We start from the raw sequence: 6,382 nt of genomic DNA, 5'->3' as shown, positions 1-6,382 counted from the left end.
GAGCTGTAGCTTGAGAAGAGTTTCCTTGAGATTGATTGGACTGATTGTTGTTGTTCCCAAAACTAGGAGGTGTGTTTTGCCTAGGCTGGTATTTGTTGTACTGAAAGTTAGGTTCTTTTTTGTACCATGTACCATTGTTGTTGATGAAGCAAAGCTCTTCTTGCCCTTCCAAACCATCAACCTCATTCACCTTAGGAGGAACCTCTTGACTAGGATCACCAACAAAGCTAACCTGCTCCTTCTTGGATTGGTTTGAAAGAACCAAGTCCAACTTGTCTTGCAAGGATTTGATATCCTTCTTTGTCTGCTGATCCTCACCTCTGCTGGCTCTATCATACTCCTCATTGTAAACTGAGTCACTCTTTGCCATGTTCTCCACCAGCTCCTCTGCATCCTGCTCAGTTCTGCCCAGGAAGAAACCATTGCTAGCTGTGTCAAGCCTGTTTCTGCAAGATGGGAGAACTCCCCTATAGAAGGTGCTAAGCAAGCTTTCCTTGGTGAAACCATGATGAGGACACTGAGCAATGTAGCTGTTGAATCGTTCCCATGCTTCACCAAAACCTTCAAGATTCCTTTGTTGAAATCCTGAAATCTCATTCCTAAGCTTTGCAGTTCTTGAGTTAGAGAAGAACTTGGTGAGGAAGGCTTCTTTGCACTCATCCCATGTCCGGATGCTATCTCTTGAGAGACCCTTCTCCCATGTGTGAGCTTTATCTCCCAAAGAGAATGGAAACAGCCTAAGCTTCAATGCATCTTCAGAAACACCATTGATCTTGATGGTGCCACACAGCCGATCAAAGTTGTCCAAGTGATCTAGAGGATCTTCCAAAGCAAGCCCATGGTACTTGTTGCTTTGGATCATGTTGATCAAGCTTGACTTGATCTCAAAGTTGTTGTTCTCCACAGCTGGTGCTCTAATGCCAGCCCTATTTCCATGGATGTTAGGCTGATCATGGGCACCAATTGCTCTAGCTTGGCGCTGTGGATGTCTTGGTCCAAGGTTGGCAGCTCCTTGACCATCTTCAGCAGCTCTATCTTGAGGCAGGTTCTCCATATCAAAACCCAACCTCTGAATGTGAGCCTGTTGCTCTTCTTCCCTTCTCCTTCTCACAATATCCCTCTCAAGTGCAGAAATGTCTTCAACAATGGAAACAAGGCTTAATGAACCTCTGCTCCTCAAGTTCATACACCTAAAAAGTCAAAGAAAGAAAGAAGGCAAGAAGCAATATCACAAACAGCAATAATAAAAATGACTTAGTCTCAAGCAAGTGACCAAATCTCAATGTCAAAATCAAACTAGGATTGGCAACGGCGCCAATTTGATAAGAGGACTTTTCAAAGGTCCAATTATGCAAATCAAAGTAGTACTTCAGATGTTAATCCATTCCTAGTTCATTTTAAAGCAAAGAGAATACAAGTCTATACTTAATCTAAGTCTAACGATTGAGTGAATGGTTTTTATGCTAAGAACAATACTAAAAAGCAATAAAGATAGAGACTTTCTTAAGATTATGAGATGAGAGGACTCATGGGATAAGGGACTTAGACCTTGGGTGATCAAACTCAAACTAAGGTGTCAGCTTTCAATCAATCTATCTACCTTAGACCTAGACACAAGACTAAACAAACTCTATCTCTAGATGAATGCTCATTTGCTTCCAAAACTCAAGCATCAAATCTCTTTGGTTGAATGTTTAGGAAGCAATCATTAATGACAAGTCTAATAGCCATCTTAACACCTTTAACAACAAATCTCTTTGGTAGAGTATGTTAAAAGCTTAGGAGAGTTGGTTCAGACATTTCATCGAACACCTTGTGGGTGGGAAATGTCTAGAACTCAACTTTAGAGAGGCCAGCTCTAAAGAAGCATTAAAACACTCTACTAGCAAGGAATAAGAAGGATCTACACCTAAACACCCTAGATCAAGCCTAATCACCCTTAATCTCCCTAACCCATGAATCCAAAAGTGGATCTACTCACTAATCACCATGATTACTCTTGAACCCATGAGGTTTCCAAGCTTAATCATGTTTAAGAAAGCAAGATATGAAATTATAAACACTCAAGAACACAAGAACAAAAGGGAAGAACTTTCACCCAAAAGAGGTTTTGTGATTCTTAAGAGAAAATAAGATAATCCCTCCAAAATGGAGATTACAAAGTATTTATACTTAGGTTTAGGGTAAAGAAAGATACATAGGATAAAAGACTAGAGTGCCCCTTGGATAAGGCTAATTAGAACCTCAAAATAGTGTTTAAAATGACCCAAGGTCGAATTGGGTCGAACCGAATCGGTTTGAGAAAACCAGCCTCAACCACTCTCTCACCCAAACTGCCTCACGCCCGGGTTGCGCATTCCGGTCCTGCACTCCGGTCTGAGCCTGCACGCCCGGCATGCTCACCACGGTCTGACCACTCCGGTCTCAGCCTCCACGCCCGGCATGCTCTCCCCGGTCCAGCCATTCCGGTCCTGCCTCACGCCCGGCTTCTCCTCCACGGTCCTCCATTCCGGTCCATGGCTTTACGCCCGGGGTGTGCTTCCCGGTCCTCACAGTCCGGTCCTGCCTCTTCACGCCCGGGATGGTGATTCCGGTCTCGACATTCCGGTCTAGTCGAGTCTAAGAGAGTACTTGCTTGGCTGAGCTTCATTCTTCACCTCCTTTGGATCTTTGAACTCTTAAACACTTCACATCATCTCATAGTATGCTCCAACACCTGATAGGGACATATGAATGCAATATGGATCCTAAAGACACTAAGATCTAAGCTATATGATCAAAATGCATAAGATATGAAAGCTAAAAACATGTAAATATGCAAGATATCAACTCCCCCACACTAGTCCTTTACTTGTCCTCAAGTAAACTTTCAAGAACTAAGGAGGAGAGGCTTGAAAACAGGGATTTCATAACCAAAAGATGCTCTTCTTAGCTCTCATCTTAACAATCTTGCATAATCATAACAACTAGCTAGAGCAAAACTTCCATTCTTCTCTAACTTCTCTAGGCCTATTCAACTCTTTTGATCTCTACACTCATCATCATGATTCCACAAACCCAAATCCAACAACTCTCTAACAATCATTAAGCAAACTCAATAGAAAATCTTGCAAATGGTCAAAAGGTCCAAGTCATTTGGTTTGGAAAGGAAATGTTTTTGTTCAATGATGAAATAAGAAGTTCAAAATAATCTTTAAGGGTGGTTTACTCTCAAAACAAAGTAGCTTTGGTAATGCACATAATATATCTAAGAAAGGGATCAACTCATGCATACAATGCTCAATCTCCATTGTTCTACCCTTCCCCATACATATACAAGTTCAAACTTCAAATTCAAATGCCAAAACCCAACTCTCATCACTCACCAAGATATCCCAAAGAACTCAAAACACTTCTTTAAATAGAACTCTTTTCTTTTATGGAGTCAATCAAGGGATTTTTTTTTTATTTACACTTTTAGATTCAACTTAGCTCTTTCTAAACTTTGCTAGCCCCCTTTTTCACATTTTTTTTTTATTTTTTTTATTTTTTTTTATTTGGGGGCCAAGACATTAATGCTTTGAGCTAAGGATCACAAATTATAATCCCTTGAGACAAGATAATCACTCTTAGAGTTCTAAAAGTTTAATCTTCTCTTTCTTAACCAAACCATACTCCCAAAGATAAAGTCAACAACACTCACCACCCAATCCTAAATGCTAGACAAAGGTGTGTCTAATCTAGCTAGAATGGAGACTAAGCATTGTCGATCCCGATACTCTCAACATTATGCACATGCAAAACTTTCTAAAAATGCCTCACTCAACAATCAATGATGGCTTGAAATAAAGCTTGGGTTCAAGGTATGGAGTACCACTTGAAATTGTCAAAAAGATCGGTCAAAAAGGATGAGACAATTCAAGTGTGTATAAGCCATGACTCAGCACACAAAGGACCATAAGCAAGAGACATTGAGTTTAAATAAGACAGGAGAAATCTTCAAAGAGAGAGTTTCAAACAATGCAATGAGTTTCAAGAAGAGAATTCAAGGCACAAAGTCTACAAGCTATCAAGAGAATGCTCAATCTAATTGTCATGATTACAAAGGTTGCCAAAATGAGAACTTAGCATGAGCATCTTTACAAGGTAAAATCATCCCCTTATGCATGAATGCAACCTATATGAATGCTTCTAGACTCAATCCTAAAATGCCAATGATGCAACTAAATGCTTCTTTTTGTGTTTTTCAAAAAATTTCAAATTTTTATGGGTTTTCTATGCAATAACTATATACAATGCATGCTAAATGACAAGAAAACACAAGAACATCAGCAACTTGCACCTCTCCCACACTTAATTCACACAGTCTCTTGTGTGAAAAGTGGAGAGAGATGACTAAGGGAAAATCTAAATGCAATATGAAATGGTATATACAATGGAAGGTGGTGGAGTACCTCTATGGAGCGTGAGAAGAGGCTGATGCCTCGGAGTTGAGTCTGGTCGCCCTCCTTCTTCCATGGGTCTTTGAAATGAAAATCCAAAAGACATATGTACATGGATAGTCATGGGACTTCCTCCCAAGTGAGCTTGTTTGAAGTCTCTAGCTTGACTTTCCTTCTTTTAGCTAGTGAGAGGGAGGGTCCTTCCCACCTTCAAGAGTGATGGTGAAAACCTGAGAGAGGAGTTCTTGAAGCTTGAGTGGATCATCTTGGAGCTGAGGGTTGATGATGGCTCTTGCACTTGAGAATGGCCTTGACTTGCCCTTACACCTGAGCTTGTACTCAATGACACCATCCTTGAGCTTCATTGGATGGAGAGTGAGAGTGTGTGAGATCATATCAAGAGATTTGATGCTTGAGTTTTGGAAGCAAATGAGCATTCATCTAGAGATAGAGTTTGTTTAGTCTTGTGTCTAGGTCTAAGGTAGATAGATTGATTGAAAGCTGACACCTTAGTTTGAGTTTGATCACCCAAGGTCTAAGTCCCTTATCCCATGAGTCCTCTCATCTCATAATCTTAAGAAAGTCTCTATCTTTATTGCTTTTTAGTATTGTTCTTAGCATAAAAACCATTCACTCAATCGTTAGACTTAGATTAAGTATAGACTTGTATTCTCTTTGCTTTAAAATGAACTAGGAATGGATTGACATCTGAAGTACTACTTTGATTTGCATAATTGGACCTTTGAAAAGTCCTCTTATCAAATTGGCGCCGTTGCCAATCCTAGTTTGATTTTGACATTGAGATTTGGTCACTTGCTTGAGACTAAGTCATTTTTATTATTGCTGTTTGTGATATTGCTTCTTGCCTTCTTTCTTTCTTTGACTTTTTAGGTGTATGAACTTGAGGAGCAGAGGTTCATCAAGCCTTGTTTCCATTGTTGAAGACATTTCTGCACTTGAGAGGGATATTGTGAGAAGGAGAAGGGAAGAAGAGCAACAGGCTCACATTCAGAGGTTGGGTTTTGATATGGAGAACCTGCCTCAAGATAGAGCTGCTGAAGATGGTCAAGGAGCTGCCAACCTTGGACCAAGACATCCACAGCGCCAAGCTAGAGCAATTGGTGCCCATGATCAGCCTAACATCCATGGAAATAGGGCTGGCATTAGAGCACCAGCTGTGGAGAACAACAACTTTGAGATCAAGTCAAGCTTGATCAACATGATCCAAAGCAACAAGTACCATGGGCTTGCTTTGGAAGATCCTCTAGATCACTTGGACAACTTTGATCGGCTGTGTGGCACCATCAAGATCAATGGTGTTTCTGAAGATGCATTGAAGCTTAGGCTGTTTCCATTCTCTTTGGGAGATAAAGCTCACACATGGGAGAAGGGTCTCTCAAGAGATAGCATCCGGACATGGGATGAGTGCAAAGAAGCCTTCCTCACCAAGTTCTTCTCTAACTCAAGAACTGCAAAGCTTAGGAATGAGATTTCAGGATTTCAACAAAGGAATCTTGAAGGTTTTGGTGAAGCATGGGAACGATTCAACAACTACATTGCTCAGTGTCCTCATCATGGTTTCACCAAGGAAAGCTTGCTTAGTACCTTCTACAGGGGAGTTCTACCATCTTGCAGAAACAGGCTTGACACAGCTAGCAATGGTTTCTTCTTGGGCAGAACCGAGCAAGATGCAGAGGAACTGGTGGAGAACATGGCAAAGAGTGATTCAGTCTACAATGAGGAGAATGATAGAGCCAACAGAGGAGATGATCAGCAAACAAGGAAAGACATCAAGTCCTTGCAAGAAAAGTTAGACTTGGTTCTTTCAAACCAAGCTAAGAAGGAGCAGGTTAGCTTTGTTGGTGATCCTAGTCAAGAGGTCCCTCCTAAGGTGAATGAGGTTGATGGTTTGGAAGGGCAAGAGGAGCTTTGCTTCATCAACAACAATGGTACTTGGTACA

The 6,382-nt window shown here is 40.9% G+C and overlaps 2 non-coding genes across 2 annotated transcripts; one reads left to right on the top strand and one right to left on the bottom strand.

Annotated features, from left to right (window-relative positions):
• The first annotated feature begins 500 nt into the window (after positions 1-500).
• Positions 501-607, top strand: LOC130507476 (small nucleolar RNA R71). Its single transcript, XR_008942338.1, has one exon. It is a non-coding gene; the product is annotated as a small nucleolar RNA R71 (small nucleolar RNA).
• A 5,288-nt stretch (positions 608-5,895) lies between these two features.
• On the bottom strand, positions 5,896-6,002 carry LOC130507477 (small nucleolar RNA R71). The gene has a single exon (XR_008942339.1). It is a non-coding gene; the product is annotated as a small nucleolar RNA R71 (small nucleolar RNA).
• Between the last annotated feature and the right edge of the window lie 380 nt (positions 6,003-6,382).

This window comes from Raphanus sativus, unplaced genomic scaffold, assembly GCF_000801105.2.
Source record: "Raphanus sativus cultivar WK10039 unplaced genomic scaffold, ASM80110v3 Scaffold4585, whole genome shotgun sequence".
NCBI classification, from domain to species: Eukaryota; Viridiplantae; Streptophyta; class Magnoliopsida; order Brassicales; family Brassicaceae; genus Raphanus; species Raphanus sativus.
The sequence above is the reverse complement of the archived record's forward strand: the minus strand, read 5'-3'. Positions and strand labels throughout refer to the sequence as shown.